This window comes from Aedes albopictus, chromosome 2 (genome assembly GCF_035046485.1).
Source record: "Aedes albopictus strain Foshan chromosome 2, AalbF5, whole genome shotgun sequence".
Lineage (NCBI taxonomy): Eukaryota > Metazoa > Arthropoda > Insecta > Diptera > Culicidae > Aedes > Aedes albopictus.
In genome coordinates this window covers 148,069,163-148,089,670 of record NC_085137.1, presented here as the reverse complement: position 1 = coordinate 148,089,670, position 20,508 = coordinate 148,069,163, and the positions used below count along the sequence as shown (strand labels likewise).

Sequence of the window (20,508 nt, the reverse complement as noted above, 5' to 3'; positions counted from 1 at the left end):
ACTTTTGATGAGGCACCATACAGCAGCGACTCATACAATTTAGAGCACATACTATTCATGTACTAATTTGCCTGCGTAATCGGGTATGGGTTGCATATACTTTGGATGTGGTTTGGCACATGGATATTTGCCATTAAGTATGAGGCAATTTTCCTGAGTGTAGTAAACTACCATTGATAACAATACAAATACAATTAGTTTAATGGGGTCAATTGAACCGATGTTAAAATAAACATGCAATAATATTTGTTGTTATGCAAACAGATTTCGCCTTTGAAAAACCAAAGAATTCATATTTCTCGGTAACATTTTTCTCCAGCATTTACAGATACTAATGGCCACATTAATTGTGAATGATTTATGGTATGGATCATACGACTTGAGGTCTGACTTGTGATATTTGGCAGTTATTTGAAAAGATTGAAGATAGATCTTATCAACAGCTGCCAAGCAATACATACCAGACAGACATCAGAGTGTTTGATTCTTATCATAAAATGTGCATATCATTCTGGCGGCCGTTAGTGCTCGTAAATGCTGGATATAAATGTTAGCGGAAAATATAAATTCTATGGATTTTCAAAAGCGAAAACTGCTTACAAATAACAACAAATATTATTGTATTTTTATTATAACAACGATTCATTTGACGCCATTCAATTAATTGTGTTTGTGTTGTAAGAACAATGAAAAAACATTGAGATATATTGTTTTCTTTTGAAAATTGCCCTAAAAATCTATATATATAAAAATGAATTTCTGTCTGTCTGTCTGTCTGTCTGTCTGTCTGTCTGTCTGTCTGTCTGTCTGTCTGTCTGACCGCTATGGATTCGAAAACTACTGGACCGATCGGTGTGAAATTTTGTATGTGGGTATTTTTGGGGCCGGGGAAGGTTCTTAGCTTGGTGCGGGACCTCTCCGGTCTCTGGAACGGGGGGCTCCCATACAGATGACTTCACCGGGGACGTCCCTATGGAGCTGCATGTCAAAAAACACAGTAGGCAGGCAGAACGACGTTTGCCGGTGTAGAGATAGAGCGTATAAAATCAAAAATTAAAATAAGCTTAGTTTGGAAGAAGAAAAATAGTTTCTCTCAGTGTATCTATTCACAAAACAAATGCATGCACACGGAAATCCTATTCCAACGCAGGCGATTCACAGAAAGCAAGCATCCGAAATCCTGCTCTGAGTCTGAGCGTGCGCTGGTGATGAGGAAGAAAGATACATGATCGACGGGTGATGAAAAAAAGGAAGAAAAAGAGAGATGATAGATTTGTTTCACGGTGTGGTTGAATGAAAAGGGCAGTTATGAGATAGATGTTGTTGAGAACGGTCGGGTCTAAGTGAGTCGGTCGTGAATAAAATATTATTTTGAAATTGAAAAAAAAAATAGTGTTAATTTATTCGACGCGGAGAAATCCTACAATGGCGCATGGCGGTAGGTTGTGATTGCAATAAAGTAGCTGTACCATTGATTTGAATGATTTGTAAAATTGTGATGTGATTAGAATTGGGCAGAGTGAGTAATGCACTGTTTGAAGATGGTGACGGCTGCGATTACAACGGTAGTGAAACAGTCGAAAAGAGGAAAGTTTTCAGTGAGCGCATTGCTGAACCGGTTGGAAAATAAAGGGGAAGTGGAAAATGGGGATGCTCGAAAATGTGTTCAGAGAAGTCCACAAGAGGTGAGTTATTTTGTACATATGGTTATCGGCAGACGAGACGGTGTAATGATGTGACTTTGTAACAGTACATGTCTGATTTTCGCCAGGTACGGAATTGGTAGCGTTCATTTCTAGTTGGAACCAAATGCATACGAGCGTTTATTCACGCTGCATCGAGCATCCCTGTCGGGTATGCGTTGTTATTGCGTGCTGCACAGGGTGCGGTGCGGTTGAGGTGTGGTAGCGTTGCGTTATCGTGTTCATCGGCTGAAGGAGGGAAAGTATTTGATTTTGTTATTGAATTGTTCACAGGGGTTCACGCGATCTGTTGGTTTGGCAAGGGCGCTCCACGGATTTTTTTTTCTTTGCTCTTTTTTGCTTGATTCTCATGAGAGCAAGGTCAAAATCAGTAGTTGTATTGAATGAAAGGTAGAATATTTTGTAGGGAAATCTTTGTAGTAGAACGATTGGAAATTTCTGATTTTGTGCTCGATGGACACTTCTGGAGCCTGGTAAGCTCCACCCAAGAGAGCAAGGTCAAAATCAGCAGTTGTACTGAATGAAAGGTAGAATATTTCCTAGAGAGAGCTGTGTAGTAAAACAATAGGAAATTTCTGATTTTGTGTTCGATGGATGCTTCTGGTACCAGGCTCCACCTAAGAAAGCAAGGTCAAAATCAGTAGTTGTATTGAATGAAAGGTAGAATATTTTGTAGGGAGATCTTTGTAGTAGAACGATTGGAAATTTCTGATTTTGTGCTCGATGGATACTTCTGGAGCCTGGTAAGCTCCACCCAAGAAAGCAAGGTCAAAATCAGCAGTTGTATTGAATGAAACGTAGAATATTCTGTAGGGAAATCTTTGTAGTAGAACGATTGGAAATTTCTGATTTTGTGCTCGATGGATACTTCTGGAGCCTGGTAAGCTCCACCCAAGAGAGCAAGGTCAAAATCAGTAGTTGTATTGAATGAAAGGTAGAATATTTTGTAGGGAGATCTGTATAGTAGAACGATTGGAAATTTCTGATTTTGTTCTCGATGGATACTTCTGGAGCCTGGTAAGCTCCACCCAAGAAAGCAAGGTCAAAATCAGTAGTTGTATTGAATGAAAGGTAGAATATTTTGTAGGGAGTCCTTTGTAGTAGAACGATTGAAAATTTCTGATTTTGTGCTCGATGGATACTTCTGGAGCCTGGTAAGCTCCACCCAAGAGAGCAAGGTCAAAATCAGCAGTTGTACTGAATGAAAGGTAGAATATTTCCTAGGGAGATCTGTGTAGTAAAACAATAGGAAATTTCTGATTTTGTGCTCGATGAATACTTCTGGAGCCTGGTAAGCTCCACCCAAGAGAGCAAGGTCAAAATCAGCAGTTGTATTGAATGAAAGGTAGAATACTTTGTAGAGAGATCTTTGTAGTAGAACAATTGGAAATTTCTGATTTTGTGCTCGATGGATACTTCTGGAGCCTGGTAAGCTCCACCCAAGAGAGCAAGGTCAAAATCAGCAGTTGTACTGAATGAAAGGTAGAATATTTCCTAGGGAGATCTGTGTAGTAAAACAATAGGAAATTTCTGATTTTGTGCTGGATGGATACTTCTGGAGCCTGGTAAGCTTCACCCAAGAGAGCAAAGTCAAAATCAGCAGTTTTGTTGAATGAGAGGTAGAATATTTCATAGATAGATCTGTATAGTAGAACGATTGGAAATTTCTGATTTTGTGCTCGATGGATACTTCTGGAGCCTGGTAAGCTCCACCCAAGAGAGCAAGGTCAAAATCAGTAGTTGTATTGAATGAAAGTTAGAATATTTTGTAGGGAGATCTTTGTAGAAGAACGATTGGAAATTTCTGATTTTGTGCTCGATGGATACTTCTGGAGCCTGGTAAGCTCCACCCAAGAAAGCAAGGTCAAAATCAGTAGTTGTATTGAATGAAAGGTAGAATACTTTGTAGAGAGATCTTTGTAGTAGAACAATTGAAAATTTCTGATTTTGTGCTCGATGGATACTTCTGGAGCCTGGTAAGCTCCACCCAAGAGAGCAAGGTCAAAATCAGTAGTTGTATTGAATGAAAGTTAGAATATTTTGTAGGGAGATCTTTGTAGAAGAACGATTGGAAATTTCTGATTTTGTGCTCGATGGATACTTCTGGAGCCTGGTAAGCTCCACCCAAGAAAGCAAGGTCAAAATCAGTAGTTGTATTGAATGAAAGGTAGAATACTTTGTAGAGAGATCTTTGTAGTAGAACAATTGGAAATTTCTGATTTTGTGCTCGATGGATACTTCTGGAGCCTGGTAAGCTCCACCCAAGAGAGCAAGGTCAAAATCAGTAGTTGTATTGAATGAAAGTTAGAATATTTTGTAGGGAGATCTTTGTAGAAGAACGATTGGAAATTTCTGATTTTGTGCTCGATGGATACTTCTGGAGCCTGGTAAGCTCCACCCAAGAGAGCAAGGTCAAAATCAGTAGTTGTATTGAATGAAAGTTAGAATATTTTGTAGGGAGATCTTTGTAGAAGAACGATTGGAAATTTCTGATTTTGTGCTCGATGGATACTTCTGGAGCCTGGTAAGCTCCACCCAAGAGAGCAAGGTCAAAATCAGCAGTTGTATTGAATGAAAGGTAGAATACTTTGTAGAGAGATCTTTGTAGTAGAACAATTGGAAATTTCTGATTTTGTGCTCGATGGATACTTCTGGAGCCTGGTAAGCTCCACCCAAGAAAGCAAGGTCAAAATCAGTAGTTGTATTGAATGAAAGGTAGAATACTTTGTAGAGAGATCTTTGTAGTAGAACAATTGGAAATTTCTGATTTTGTGCTCGATGGATACTTCTGGAGCCTGGTAAGCTCCACCCAAGAGAGCAAGGTCAAAATCAGTAGTTGTATTGAATGAAAGTTAGAATATTTTGTAGGGAGATCTTTGTAGAAGAACGATTGGAAATTTCTGATTTTGTGCTCGATGGATACTTCTGGAGCCTGGTAAGCTCCACCCAAGAAAGCAAGGTCAAAATCAGTAGTTGTATTGAATGAAAGGTAGAATACTTTGTAGAGAGATCTTTGTAGTAGAACAATTGGAAATTTCTGATTTTGTGCTCGATGGATACTTCTGGAGCCTGGTAAGCTCCACCCAAGAGAGCAAGGTCAAAATCAGCAGTTGTACTGAATGAAAGGTAGAATATTTCCTAGGGAGATCTGTGTAGTAAAACAATAGGAAATTTCTGATTTTGTGCTGGATGGATACTTCTGGAGCCTGGTAAGCTTCACCCAAGAGAGCAAAGTCAAAATTAGCAGTTTTGTTGAATGAGAGGTAGAATATTTCATAGATAGATCTGTTTAGTAGAACGATTGGAAATTTCTGATTTTGTGCTCGATGGATACTTCTGGAGCATGGTAAGCTCCACCCAAGAGAGCAAGGTCAAAATCAGTAGTTGTATTGAATGAAAGTTAGAATATTTTGTAGGGAGACCTTTGTAGAAGAACGATTGGAAATTTCTGATTTTGTGCTCGATGGATACTTCTGGAGCCCAGAGATGTCCATATCCTCAGTGTGGGAAAGAGAAATAGAAAATACACCACTCACGCTGTGCATCTGAACAGGAGCCCTTCTCTTATATGTGGATCCACCACTGCGATTCGGATGCGCGCAAGCTTGGTGGGTAGAAATAAATCTCTTAGCTCCCTGAGCACTAGGCCACACAACAGTGCGGCGAGAGCGATTTAAAATTCTCTTCGGTGAAAGTTTAAAAAATCACCCGGGTGCGCGCTCCAGTGAGGTTTTTGCGCCAGAGTGCGCGCTGCGGTGAAACACCGGAGAGTTCTCGCCCCGGCGACACCATGGTGATAATTCGGTGACTGCTGGGTGAAAACACGGGAGAGCGCCGGAGAGCGATGCGCGCGAAAGAGTGAGTCACACTCGATCCAAGGCGGACGAGCAAGAGCACGCACTAGCGCTTGGTCTACCTACCACCCAAAACAAGAGAAACTGGCTTCTTGGTGTGGTGAAAAATGTTCCTATCCCCAGTGTGGTCGATAAACTGACGCCGCAGTGAATCGCTACGGTGAAATGCCATCTCTGCTGGAGCCTGGTAAGCTCCACCCAAGAAAGCAAGGTCAAAATCAGCAGTTGTATTGAATGAAACGTAGAATATTCTGTAGGGAAATCTTTGTAGTAGAACGATTGGAAATTTCTGATTTTGTGCGCGATGGTTACTTCTGGAGCCTGGTAAGCTCCATCCAAGAGAGCAAAGTCAAAATCAGCAGTTGTATTGAATGAAAGGTAGAATATTTTGTAGGGAGTTCTTTGTAGTAGAACGATTGGAAATTTCAGATTTTGTGCTCGATGGATACTTCTGGAGCCTGGTAAGCTCCACCCAAGAGAGCAAGGTCAAAATCAGTAGTTGTATTGAATGAAAGGTAGAATATTTTGTAGGGAGATCTGTATAGTAGAACGATTGGAAATTTCTGATTTTGTTCTCGATGGATACTTCTGGAGCCTGGTAAGCTCCACCCAAGAAAGCAAGGTCAAAATCAGTAGTTGTATTGAATGAAAGGTAGAATATTTTGTAGGGAGTCCTTTGTAGTAGAACGATTGGAAATTTCTGATTTTGTGCTCGATGGATACTTCTGGAGCCTGGTAAGCTCCACCCAAGAGAGCAAGGTCAAAATCAGCAGTTGTACTGAATGAAAGGTAGAATATTTCCTAGGGAGATCTGTGTAGTAAAACAATAGCAAATTTCTGATTTTGTGCTGGATGGATACTTCTGGAGCCTGGTAAGCTTCACCCAAGAGAGCAAAGTCAAAATTAGCAGTTTTGTTGAATGAGAGGTAGAATATTTCATAGATAGATCTGTATAGTAGAACGATTGGAAATTTCTGATTTTGTGCTCGATGGATACTTCTGGAGCATGGTAAGCTCCACCCAAGAGAGCAAGGTCAAAATCAGTAGTTGTATTGAATGAAAGTTAGAATATTTTGTAGGGAGACCTTTGTAGAAGAACGATTGGAAATTTCTGATTTTGTGCTCGATGGATACTTCTGGAGCCTGGTAAGCTCCACCCAAGAAAGCAAGGTCAAAATCAGCAGTTGTATTGAATGAAAGGTAGAATATTTTGTAGGGAAATCTTTGTAGTAGAACGATTGGAAATTTCTGATTTTGTGCTCGATGGATACTTCTGGAGCCTGGTAAGCTCCACCCAAGAGAGCAAGGTCAAAATCAGTAGTTGTATTGAATGAAAGGTAGAATATTTTGTAGAGAGATCTTTGTAGTAGAACGATTGGAAATTTCTGATTTTGTGCTCGATGAATACTTCTGGAGCCTGGTAAGCTCCACCCAAGAGAGCAAGGTCAAAATCAGCAGTTGTATTGAATGAAAGGTAGAATATTTTGTAGGGAGTTCTTTGTAGTAGAACAATTGGAAATTTCTGATTTTGTGCTCGATGGATACTCCTGGAGCCTGGTAAGCTCCACCCAAGAGAGCAAGGTCAAAATCAGTAGTTGTATTGAATGAAAGTTAGAATATTTTGTAGGGAGACCTTTGTAGAAGAACGATTGGAAATTTCTGATTTTGTGCTCGATGGATACTTCTGGAGCCTGGTAAGCTCCACCCAAGAAAGCAAGGTCAAAATCAGCAGTTGTATTGAATGAAAGGTAGAATATTTCCTAGGGAGATCTGTATAGTAAAACAATAGGAAATTTCTGATTTTGTGATCGATGGATGCTTCTGGAGCCTGGTAAGCTCCACCCAAGAAAGCAAGGTCAAAATCAGTAGTTGTATTGAATGAAAGGTAGAATATTTTGTAGGGAAATCTTTGTAGTAGAACAATTGGAAATTTCTGATTTTGTGCTCGATGGATACTTCTGGAGCCTGGTAAGCCAACCCAAGAGAGCAAGGTCAAAATCAGTAGTTGTATTGAATGAAAGGTAGAATATTTTGTAGAGAGATCTTTGTAGTAGAACGATTGGAAATTTCTGATTTTGTGCTCGATGGATACTTCTGGAGCCTGGTAAGCTCCACCCAAGAGAGCAAGGTCAATATCAGCAGTTGTATTGAATGAAAGGTAGAATACTTTGTAGAGAGATCTTTGTAGTAGAACAATTGGAAATTTCTGATTTTGTGCTCGATGGATACTTCTGGAGCCTGGTAAGCTCCACCCAAGAGAGCAAGGTCAAAATCAGTAGTTGTATTGAATGAAAGGTAGAATATTTTGTAGAGAGATCTTTGTAGTAGAACGATTGGAAATTTCTGATTTTGTGCTCGATGGATACTTCTGGAGCCTGGTAAGCTCCACCCAAGAAAGCAAGGTCAAAATCAGCAGTTGTACTGAATGAAAGGTAGAATATTTCCTAGGGAGATCTGTGTAGTAAAACAATAGGAAATTTCTGATTTTGTGCTCGATGAATACTTCTGGAGCCTGGTAGCTCCACCCAAGAGAGCAAGGTCAAAATCAGCAGTTGTATTGAATGAAAGGTAGAATACTTTGTAGAGAGATCTTTGTAGTAGAACAATTGGAAATTTCTGATTTTGTGCTCGATGGATACTTCTGGAGCCTGGTAAGCTCCACCCAAGAGAGCAAGGTCAAAATCAGTAGTTGTATTGAATGAAAGTTAGAATATTTTGTAGGGAGACCTTTGTAGAAGAACGATTGGAAATTTCTGATTTTGTGCTCGATGGATACTTCTGGAGCCTGGTAAGCTCCACCCAAGAAAGCAAGGTCAAAATCAGCAGTTGTATTGAATGAAAGGTAGAATATTTCCTAGGGAGATCTGTGTAGTAAAACAATAGGAAATTTCTGATTTTGTGATCGATGGATGCTTCTGGAGCCTGGTAAGCTCCACCCAAGAAAGCAAGGTCAAAATCAGTAGTTGTATTGAATGAAAGGTAGAATATTTTGTAGGGAAATGTTTGTAGTAGAACGATTGGAAATTTCTGATTTTGTGCTCGATGGATACTTCTGGAGCCTGGTAAGCCAACCCAAGAGAGCAAGGTCAAAATCAGTAGTTGTATTGAATGAAAGGTAGAATACTTTGTAGAGAGATCTTTGTAGTAGAACGATTGGAAATTTCTGATTTTGTGCTCGATGGATACTTCTGGAGCCTGGTAAGCTCCACCCAAGAAAGCAAGGTCAAAATCAGCAGTTGTACTGAATGAAAGGTAGAATATTTCCTAGGGAGATCTGTGTAGTAAAACAATAGGAAATTTCTAATTTTGTGCTCGATGAATACTTCTGGAGCCTGGTAGCTCCACCCAAGAGAGCAAGGTCAAAATCAGCAGTTGTATTGAATGAAAGGTAGAATACTTTGTAGAGAGATCTTTGTAGTAGAACAATTGGAAATTTCTGATTTTGTGCTCGATGGATACTTCTGGAGCCTGGTAAGCTCCACCCAAGAGAGCAAGGTCAAAATCAGCAGTTGTATTGAATGAAAGGTAGAATACTTTGTAGAGAGATCTTTGTAGAAGAACAATTGGAAATTTCTGATTTTGTGCTCGATGGATACTTCTGGAGCCTGGTAAGCTCCACCCAAGAAAGCAAGGTCAAAATCAGCAGTTGTATTGAATGAAAGGTAGAACATTTCCTAGGGAGATCTGTGTACTAAAACAATAGGAAATTTATGATTTTGTGCTGGATGGATACTTCTGGAGCCTGGTAAGCTTCACCCAAGAGGGCAAAGTCAAAATCAGCAGTTTTGTTGAATGAGAGGTAGAATATTTCATAGATAGATCTGTATAGTAGAACGATTGGAAATTTCTGATTTTGTGCTCGATGGTTACTTCTGGAGCCTGGTAAGCTCCACCCAAGAGAGCAAAGTCAAAATCAGCAGTTGTATTGAATGAAACGTAGAATATTCTGTAGGGAGATCTTTGTAGAAAAACGATTGGAAATTTCTGATTTTGTGCTCGATGGATACTTCTGGAGCCTGGTAAGCTCCACCCAAGAGAGCAAGGTCAAAATCAGCAGTTGTATTGAATGAAAGGTAGAATATTTCCTAGGGAGATTTGTGTAGTAAAACAATACAAAATTTCCGATTTGTGCTCGATACTTCTGGAGCCTGGTAAGCTCCACCCAAGAAAGCAAGGTCAAAATCAGTAGTTGTATTGAATGAAAGGTAGAATATTTTGTAGGGAAATCTTTGTAGTAGAACGATTGGAAATTTCTGATTTTGTGCTCGATGGATACTTCTGGAGCCTGGTAAGCTCCACCCAAGAGAGCAAGGTCAAAATCAGTAGTTGTATTGAATGAAAGGTAGAATATTTTGTAGAGAGATCTTTGTAGTAGAACGATTGGAAATTTCTGATTTTGTGCTCGATGGATACTTCTGGAGCCTGGTAAGCTCCACCCAAGAGAGCAAGGTCAAAATCAGCAGTTGTATTGAATGAAAGATAGAATACTTTGTAGAGAGATCTTTGTAGTAGAACAATTGGAAATTTCTGATTTTGTGCTCGATGGATACTTCTGGAGCCTGGTAAGCTCCACCCAAGAAAGCAAGGTCAAAATCAGCAGTTGTATTGAATGAAAGGTAGAACATTTCCTAGGGAGATCTGTGTAGTAAAACAATAGGAAATTTCTGATTTTGTGCTGGATGGATACTTCTGGAGCCTGGTAAGCTTCACCCAAGACAGCAAAGTCAAAATCAGCAGTTTTGTTGAATGAGAGGTAGAATATTTCATAGATAGATCTGTATAGTAGAACGATTGGAAATTTCTGATTTTGTGCTCGATGGATACTTCTGGAGCATGGTAAGCTCCACCCAACAGAGCAAGGTCAAAATCAGCAGTTGTATAGAATGAAAGGTAGAATATTTGGATTGGAAATTTCTGATTTTGTGCTCGATGGTTACTTGTGAAGCCTGGTAAGCTCCACCCAAGAGAGCAAAGTCAAAATCAGCAGTTGTATTGAATGAAACGTAGAATATTCTGTAGGGAGATCTTTGCAGAAAAACGATTGGAAATTTCTGATTTTGTGCTCGATGGATACTTCTGGAGCCTGGTAAGCTTCACCCAAGAAAGCAAGGTCAAAATCGGTAGTTGTATTGAATGAAAGATAGAATACTTTGAAGGGAGATCTGTATAGTAGAACGATTGGAAGTTTCTGATTTTGGTGCGTCTCTGAAGAGGCGTTTGATCCGGTTGGATCTAATGAAAGAAATCCATACCCTCGAGTGGGTTGGTGCGTCTCTGAAGAGACGTTTGATCCGGTTGGATCTAATGATAGAAATCCATACCCTCGAGCGGGTTGGTGCGTCTCTGAAGAGGCGTTTGATCCGGTTGGATCTAATGAAAGAAATCCATACCCTCGAGCGGGTTGGTGCGTCTCTGAAGAGGCGTTTGATCCGGTTGGATCTAATGAAAGAAATCCATACCCTCGAGCGGGTTGGTGCGTCTCTGAAGAGGCGTTTGATCCGGTTGGATCTAATGAAAGAAATCCATACCCTCGAGCGGGTTGGTGCGTCTCTGAAGAGACGTTTGATCTGGTTGAATCTAATGAAAGAAATCCATACCCTCGAGGGGGTTGGTGCGTCTCTGAAGAGACGTTTGATCCGGTTGGATCTAATGAAAGAAATCCATACCCTCGAGTGGGTTGGTGCGTCTCTGAAGAGACGTTTGATCCGGTTGGATCTAATGATAGAAATCCATACCCTCGAGCGGGTTGGTGCGTCTCTGAAGAGGCGTTTGATCCGGTTGGATCTAATGAAAGAAATCCATACCCTCGAGCGGGTTGGTGCGTCTCTGAAGAGGCATTTGATCCGGTTGGATCTAATGAAAGAAATCCATACCCTCGAGCGGGTTGGTGCGTCTCTGAAGAGACGTTTGATCCGGTTGGATCTAATGAAAGAAATCCATACCCTCGAGCGGGTTGGTGCGTCTCTGAAGAGGCGTTTGATCCGGTTGGATCTAATGAAAGAAATCCATACCCTCGAGCGGGTTGGTGCGTCTCTGAAGAGGCGTTTGATCCGGTTGGATCTAATGAAAGAAATCCATACCCTCGAGCGGGTTGGTGCGTCTCTGAAGAGGCGTTTGATCCGGTTGGATCTAATGAAAGAAATCCATACCCTCGAGCGGGTTGGTGCGTCTCTGAAGAGGCGTTTGATCCGGTTGGATCTAATGAAAGAAATCCATACCCTCGAGCGGGTTGGTGCGTCTCTGAAGAGGCGTTTGATCCGGTTGGATCTAATGAAAGAAATCCATACCCTCGAGCGGGTTGGTGCGTCTCTGAAGAGACGTTTGATCCGGTTGGATCTAATGAAAGAAATCCATACCCTCGAGGGGGTTGGTGCGTCTCTGAAGAGACGTTTGATCCGGTTGGATCTAATGATAGAAATCCATACCCTCGAGCGGGTTGGTGCGTCTCTGAAGAGGCGTTTGATCCGGTTGGATCTAATGAAAGAAATCCATACCCTCGAGCGGGTTGGTGCGTCTCTGAAGAGGCATTTGATCCGGTTGGATCTAATGAAAGAAATCCATACCCTCGAGCGGGTTGGTGCGTCTCTGAAGAGACGTTTGATCCGGTTGGATCTAATGAAAGAAATCCATACCCTCGAGCGGGTTGGTGCGTCTCTGAAGAGGCGTTTGATCCGGTTGGATCTAATGAAAGAAATCCATACCCTCGAGCGGGTTGGTGCGTCTCTGAAGAGGCGTTTGATCCGGTTGGATCTAATGAAAGAAATCCATACCCTCGAGCGGGTTGGTGCGTCTCTGAAGAGGCGTTTGATCCGGTTGGATCTAATGAAAGAAATCCATACCCTCGAGCGGGTTGGTGCGTCTCTGAAGAGGCGTTTGATCCGGTTGGATCTAATGAAAGAAATCCATACCCTCGAGCGGGTTGGTGCGTCTCTGAAGAGACGTTTGATCCGGTTGGATCTAATGAAAGAAATCCATACCCTCGAGGGGGTTGGTGCGTCTCTGAAGAGACGTTTGATCCGGTTGGATCTAATGATAGAAATCCATACCCTCGAGCGGGTTGGTGCGTCTCTGAAGAGGCGTTTGATCCGGTTGGATCTAATGAAAGAAATCCATACCCTCGAGCGGGTTGGTGCGTCTCTGAAGAGGCGTTTGATCCGGTTGGATCTAATGAAAGAAATCCATACCCTCGAGCGGGTTGGTGCGTCTCTGAAGAGGCGTTTGATCCGGTTGGATCTAATGAAAGAAATCCATACCCTCGAGCGGGTTGGTGCGTCTCTGAAGAGGCGTTTGATCCGGTTGGATCTAATGAAAGAAATCCATACCCTCGAGCGGGTTGGTGCGTCTCTGAAGAGACGTTTGATCCGGTTGGATCTAATGAAAGAAATCCATACCCTCGAGGGGGTTGGTGCGTCTCTGAAGAGACGTTTGATCCGGTTGGATCTAATGATAGAAATCCATACCCTCGAGCGGGTTGGTGCGTCTCTGAAGAGGCGTTTGATCCGGTTGGATCTAATGAAAGAAATCCATACCCTCGAGCGAGTTGGTGCGTCTCTGAAGAGGCGTTTGATCCGGTTGGATCTAATGAAAGAAATCCATACCCTCGAGCGGGTTGGTGCGTCTCTGAAGAGGCGTTTGATCCGGTTGGATCTAATGATAGAAATCCATACCCTCGAGCGGGTTGGTGCGTCTCTGAAGAGGCGTTTGATCCGGTTGGATCTAATGAAAGAAATCCATACCCTCGAGGGGGTTGGTGCGTCTCTGAAGAGACGTTTGATCCGGTTGGATCTAATGATAGAAATCCATACCCTCGAGCGGGTTGGTGCGTCTCTGAAGAGGCGTTTGATCCGGTTGGATCTAATGAAAGAAATCCATACCCTCGAGCGAGTGGTTGTGTCTCTGAGGAGGCATTTGATCTGGATAGATTTGAACTTGATGAAAAAGATGTTAAAGGAATCGTTTTGATACTTTACTTTAACTTGATGATTGATTGGATCCGGTTGGATCTGATGGATTGCAAAATTATTTTCTTCAAGAAAGGTATCTTATTATGAATGATATAAATATGATTAAGTTGCAAAATTGGCCACGATTGTTGGAAAAATATTTAAAATATGAAGTGTTAAAGCTATTACTAGATCGATGTTTTTAAGTTTTTTTTTACATGTAACACACTGTGACCTGTTTGTTGAGAAACACAACTTTAGACATGAAATTGACGAGTTTGTTTTCGTTTATTTGGTGTAAATCAGGTCGAATTAAGAGGAGGTTACAATACAAACCCTTCTAGTTCACGTTTGTTTGGCGGTTGATCAGTGTGTCTAAGCTGGGCACTGAATTAGGAAGTATTTTCTGGTGAACATTATTTTCAGGAGTTTTATAACCGATTGCGGGGTAGAATTAATCAAATTTCAATTTTCAGCTTAGTACAATCAATTTTCAACGTTCGATTAGTTGGTAAGTATGTATTCATTTATTTGAAATAATATTGTTTTATTCTTTTCAGGCTTATCGCATCACAACTATGAATTCATGCATTCGAATATAAAATAAGACAATTAGTTTAATTTAAAGCATAAATTACAATTGGTTTTAATTTAAAGCATAAATAATAAAAATATATTTAAAAGCCACATGAATAGAGAGTAGGGGAGAAGAAGGATGTAGAGATAGAGCGTATAAAATCAAAAATTAAAATAAGCTTAGTTTGGAAGAAGAAAAATAGTTTCTCTCAGTGTATCTATTCACAAAACAAATGCATGCACACGGAAATCCTATTCCAACGCAGGCGATTCACAGAAAGCAAGCATCCGAAATCCTGCTCTGAGTCTGAGCGTGCGCTGGTGATGAGGAAGAAAGATACATGATCGACGGGTGATGAAAAAAAGGAAGAAAAAGAGAGATGATAGATTTGTTTCACGGTGTGGTTGAATGAAAAGGGCAGTTATGAGATAGATGTTGTTGAGAACGGTCGGGTCTAAGTGAGTCGGTCGTGAATAAAATATTATTTTGAAATTGAAAAAAAAAATAGTGTTAATTTATTCGACGCGGAGAAATCCTACAGCCGGGACAGCTAGTGTCTCATAAAAACACAATACATTCTATTGTTTTTCGCGAAAAAGTGTATGAAAATTTTCTCAAAATTTTATGGTTAAGATACATAACGACCACCATTTTTTTTATTGTAAAAGTGCCATTTACCATTCGCCGAATGGTATAGAACAATAGGGACGATGGTGAGTGTGCCGTGTAAATTACAATACGTTTAATGGTGAATATTTTTCGAAAAAATGGTGTTGTAACAATAAAATTTATCGTATTTTTATGATATTTTTTATCAGGGAACAGCAGCTCGCCTATGCAAAAATGAACACCGTTATCTGGAAGATTGATGTTTGCTAAATCTGATAACGGTCTTAGTTTGTGTGAATAAGCTATATGATTTCTCCTGGAGTTCTTGCCAGAAGTTCTCGAGAAACTTCCTTCCCAGTTCCTTCCAAGATTCCTCTAGGAATTTCATTTGAAATTACCCTGAGATTACCCCAGGAACTCCTTGCTTCTCCAACAATGTATTCCAGGATTCCTATGGGAATTCCTTCTGGGATTCCTCAGGGAGATTCTTCCACGAGTTTATTCAGAATTCCATCAGAGGTTTCTTTGAGATCCTTCCAGGAGTTTTTATTTTAGAGATGCTTAAAGAAGTTCCATTTGGCATTCTTTCGCTAGTACTCTCCGGGATTTCTCCAGCAACACCTCGCGGGATTCCTACCAGAATTAATCTATTTATTCTTTCCGATATTTCTCCAGGAATTCGTTCTGAGATTCCTCCTGGAGTTCCTTCTGAGATTAATCTAAGTTACTACAAGGATTTCTATTGGCGTATTTTCTGAGATTCTTCCAGTTCATTTTGGAATATCTTCGGCAGTTTTTTTTTCAGGGATTCCCACAAGGTAAATGTTATCCCTGAAAGAATTATTGGATGAAACTCGAAAGGGTCTTTTGGAATAACTCCTGTAGAAATTTCAAAGGGAACTCATGGAAGAATTTCATATGGATCTTATCTTGGGTAATTTCGTATGAAATCCAAAAAATCTTCTTGAAGGACTTCGTAATGATCTCCGCGAGAATTCTCATTGAGAATATCTGGTAGAAGTTCTGGGGAATTGCATAAAGATCTGCAGAAATCAGGGGGAGCGACACTACACTGAAAGACGGCTTGCGGTTGAAATTACTATCCTGAGGGTCAACATAAATGCACACCGCCACTTTATTTTTGGGCAGACTGAGTTTCGTTTCAATTCAACAGACTAATGTTTTCAACGAGGTTTTCAATTTTATCATGGACCCGATTTACAATTAAAAAAAGTTTCTGTTGGCAACCGGATTCGAACCAAGAATATTGAGATCACCAGGCTCGCACGCTACCACTCGGCTATCGAACCGATTGATACGAGAGTAAACAGAATGCGCACAAGAAGCGTTTATGGGTTGATGATTAAGTTTATCTATAGTAAACTAGCTGTACCCGGCAAACTTTGTCTTGCCTACTACGTTTTTTGACGTTTCAAGTCCCTAGCCAGGTGCCCAAGTCCCCGTTCAAAATGTATGTAAACCCGATTTTCAAAAACTCTCAATTTTCGCATGTTTTAGGCCTCATAAACCTTCCTTGGGTGAAAACTAACAGAACAAAACTTAGACGACCCAAATCGGACCACCTGTTCGCAAGTTATGCGCGGTCCCACGTATGCCACTACATTTTTATATATATAGATTTGAAAACATTTTTGTGCTTGTCATAACCGCAAGCCGTCTTTCAATGTAGTTTTGCCAAGCCAAAAAAGCTGAAAAAAGCCCAAAAAAGTCGCTAAAACCTGCAAAAGTTCTGCGGGTTTTACCGGGTTTTTTCGACTTTTTTCAGGTCTTGTGTCTTTTTTCGAAAACGCTCTGTAGGGCCTAACAGCAGCCCGCCCACGCAAATGAACACCGTTATCCGAAAGATCGATGTTTGCTCTATCTAATAACGGTCTTAGTTTGTGTGAATAAGCTGATGGGGGCTCAGGAGCGACGTGTGGAGTCATTATTTACCAATGCTTGTATGCCCTTTTCAAAAGTTGCTCCAGAATCAGGATCGTCGCTGGAGACATGCGTGAGGTCTAGCGACACGTCGCTTCCTTTTTTTTCTGCAGGCACAATATCTCCCAAAGAATGGAGAGGGGAGCAAAATCGCGGCTGTTCTGTTCCTCAGGGATTTGCCGCGTGTTCTTTTGGGCGAGCTTCTGGGCAAATGCGCTGATACTAATACTGAGTTCGGTAAAAAGAAGTTAGTAGGCCATATGAATAAAGCTGAGTAAATATTCTTTGCTCTTGGGTTCTTTAGGGTTATCCGGATTATTTCAGATTCGGATTTTCCGCCCGAAAATTAGTCGAAATTCAAAATTTCATAATTTTTGGAATCCGGGAATTATTTTTAAAATGCATTTAAAGTTTGTACCGTTTACCCCCTAATTTGAACACTTGTTAATTTGACCCCCGCTTATCTGCACATTGTTCGAACTAAAAATGGTTCAAACGTCATTCCGCTCATGGAACTGAGTGAAACGGAACGCGGTATCAAAACAAAACAGCAAAAAGGGTGACCATCAGTGTGTTTTTCAATGCCCACAGTTGCATGAGGTGTCGTTCAAAACAACGGGGGTAGACGGTATGAGGATTTTTTTTTTGTTCGGGTCGAACTGACATTTTATCAATTGAACTGCGTCATTCTATCCACGAAAAATGATTGTAGTATTCCCTGTATCAACAAGACGATAGCCCGAAAGGGTTTGGTTAGCACGTTGTATCATATTTTTATATTAGGGTTGTTATTATGTTTCCAGTTCAAAATCGAATTAGCGATATTTTTTCTTTTACTTCCGCTGCTTTTGCCCTTGCGTTAAACCACAGACAAAGAGACGTAACTCTTAGAGGAAATTGATGATGATGATGATGTTTTTGTACGTAACACAACACTCTGACATTCCCATCGTGCACCGATTAAACGGTCTAGGTATTCAATAATTTGATAGTTGGTTAACTATCCTTTTAGCATGTTTCCGGGACTATGATATGAATCTAAAAATGTTCAAAGTATTACGTTTGTTTGTCTGTGACAACAAAATTGTTAAAGATAGATCAAAACAGTGTTATACATCACTGTCCCTGATTCGGTCATTAGTTAAATATCCCCACGATATAGTTATTTATGTAACGAGTTGCAAAAAGATGATTTTTTCAGCACGAGTCGTACATTTATCCAACGAGGCTTGCCGAGTTGGATAAATACGAAGAGTGCTGAAAAAATCGAGTTTTGCAACGAGTTGCATACAAAATTTTATGCAATGATTTTTTTTATTATAGAACTCATTTGAGTTGCATAATGTTCATAGTGCAACCCAAATGAGTTGCATTATGAACATTATTCAACTATTTTTCATTATTCAACTCATTTAAGTTTCATAATGAACCAGTTCGGATAAGTAGGCCATTATGCAACTCAAAAGAGTATAATAAAATAGATATTATGATACTGAATTGCATAAAATATATACCGGGATTCTGAGATGCCTACTTTGTCACAATTGTGAATTGGATTGAATTCTATTCGATATTATCGAATTATTTTTAGAACGAAATTTTCAGATCCGTGTGAATAACCGAATGTTTGCGTGACACAAACTAATGAATACCGGGAATCATAATACACCTCGTTAGGAAGTAGCTCACCATCTTGATTAGAATTTAGAATCAAATTAAGAATCCTGCTTTTGAAAATCGGAACAAACAAAAACTTGTGCATAAATGAAAATTTAATGAAGGTATGGTAAACAGAACTTTATGATAATTATTGCGTACAGATTCAATACGTTTGGTACTTAGTGAAACTGGTAACAAGCAAAGTTGACGACTACAAGCACTGGCGCTGCCTATGAACAATCGATTAGGCAGTGTTGTTCTATCAGTGAGCCCGGTAGAAACTGCACTGCTGTTAGGGATCTTTCTGTCTCGTGAACTAACTTGATTGTAAATTACCGATTAAAATGTAAATTTGCAGTATTCAAGCTGCGTGAAATTAATGCTGCTGTCGATACAGTATTGCGGTTCCGGGCGCGACTGACGTCAAAACAATAATACATTTCCCAAGTGTTCATGGAATGGTGTGAGCTCATGCCTATCACGACAAAGGGCTAAGGATCGAATCCCACTAACGACTAACTCGTAAAATGAGGATTCTTCCTTCGTAAAGGAAGTTTAGCATTGAGTCTCGAGATGAGCTAGCTTCGCGTTAAAAAACTCGTAAATCAAGATTAAAAAGGTGTTCCTGATACGGCCACTTCAATACGAAACGTGTGTGGTACTTTTCCCCGAATGAGATTTCCTGTGGTCTAGAAAGGCGCAGCCCATAAACTACGTAGACTCAATCTTGAACATCTCAGACCCGTCCTCCCCGTCGCAGACTTTTTTCCATACACAATTTTTGCAATTTGTATCGACCGTAGACTTTGGTCAGAATCTCCTCTACTTCCACAGAGTCTACGTAGTTTATGGACAGACTGGAAGCCTATTACCCAAAGATATCATTTGGTTGCACGAGTCGTAGATTCATCTAACCCGAGGTGCTATTAAACGTAAATTCCAAGACTTTAAAATGTTCTGTTTCATAGCCTTCCGTTAACAGAAATAGAAAAGACATTTGCTTTTACCATTGTTTTTCCTAAAAGATGTTGCCGCTTGTTATTCTCCCACCGCAATTTCCAGGTTATCTTTTAACTGATTCAATTAATTGCCTACTTAATTGTAGTAGGCCCCAACGGCACTCAAAAATTTAGCTGAATTTATTGTGAGACAGCTAGATGAGTAAATACTCTTTACTCATATCTCTGTGAAGATTCCGAGGAAGATTCACAGGGTTTTGCTCCACGGCTTTACATAGATTATTAGTAGAGTATTTTCTCAGCTTTATTCATATGACCTATTGTGGTGGGCGTAGTGGGTGGCAGCGTCTTATTTGCATTTGAATTGCAGTACTTACTTTATCTTGACCACAGCATTCGTCTTTACTTCCGTCCGATCCTAGGTCCGATCATCTAAATTCAACGCCCTTTCAGCTTCAATGGGAGCATGTCCATGATCCCTGCTGAACACTCCATCTGACGGATATCCTCCGGCCAATGCGATGTCTTTCTAGACATCCAACGGAATAATCCAATATATCCTCGATTAAATGCGATAACAGCCGGGTGTAATGCCACCAACAAGCAAAGCAAGGTTTGCATGACGGGTCAAGAATTCCTTGTGTGGCTGCTCGGTAGCTGTGCCTCCAGACGCCACCGGAAGCTGCGACATCCACGCACCGCCTTACGACTGGATCACTTTTATTCCGGAGCTGCCGCCACATTCCTTCGCCCCTAAATAGTTTTTAAATGCAACAATTTTGTTCATTGATTAAGGTTGGCCGATCCACAGATGCCAACTGGGAGTCTTGATGTCGAGTTCAATTTTCAAGTTCTAGAAAATAACAATTACGATTCGATTACCTTTCCTAAATAACCTAAAATCAACGTCAAACTTACTCATCTCAGTTTCACCGGTCCCAAGAAGTCACATCACTTCTCACTCCAACTCCTTTAATGGCATATGTGGTCAACGTACCGATGCTGTGGCCAGCCGGTGGTAACAGATTCTGCAAAACAAAACGCAGCAAAATCAGCACATTGTTGCCTGGTGTTGCCGTATGGAGTGCATTGTCCCCCTTGGATACGTACTGTTCATGGAAGCAGGTGATGTCCGGATACCACCACAATCGTCACTGCTCTGCTCCCAAATATGGATTTCGGAAACACGGAACACCGAAAAACCGACGAAAAAACGCGGAACTTTTGACCAAAAAAACGTGTATAAACAAAGAGGAAGCAAAA

At 40.7% G+C, this 20,508-nt stretch overlaps 1 long non-coding RNA gene across 1 annotated transcript; it reads right to left on the bottom strand.

Annotated features, from left to right (window-relative positions):
- Positions 1–18,065: 18,065 nt before the first annotated feature.
- On the bottom strand, positions 18,066–20,508 carry LOC109415694 (uncharacterized). The gene is made up of 3 exons (XR_003896362.2): positions 20,356–20,508; positions 20,164–20,273; positions 18,066–20,098 (listed from the first exon to the last, which is right to left on the bottom strand). It is a non-coding gene; the product is annotated as an uncharacterized LOC109415694 (long non-coding RNA).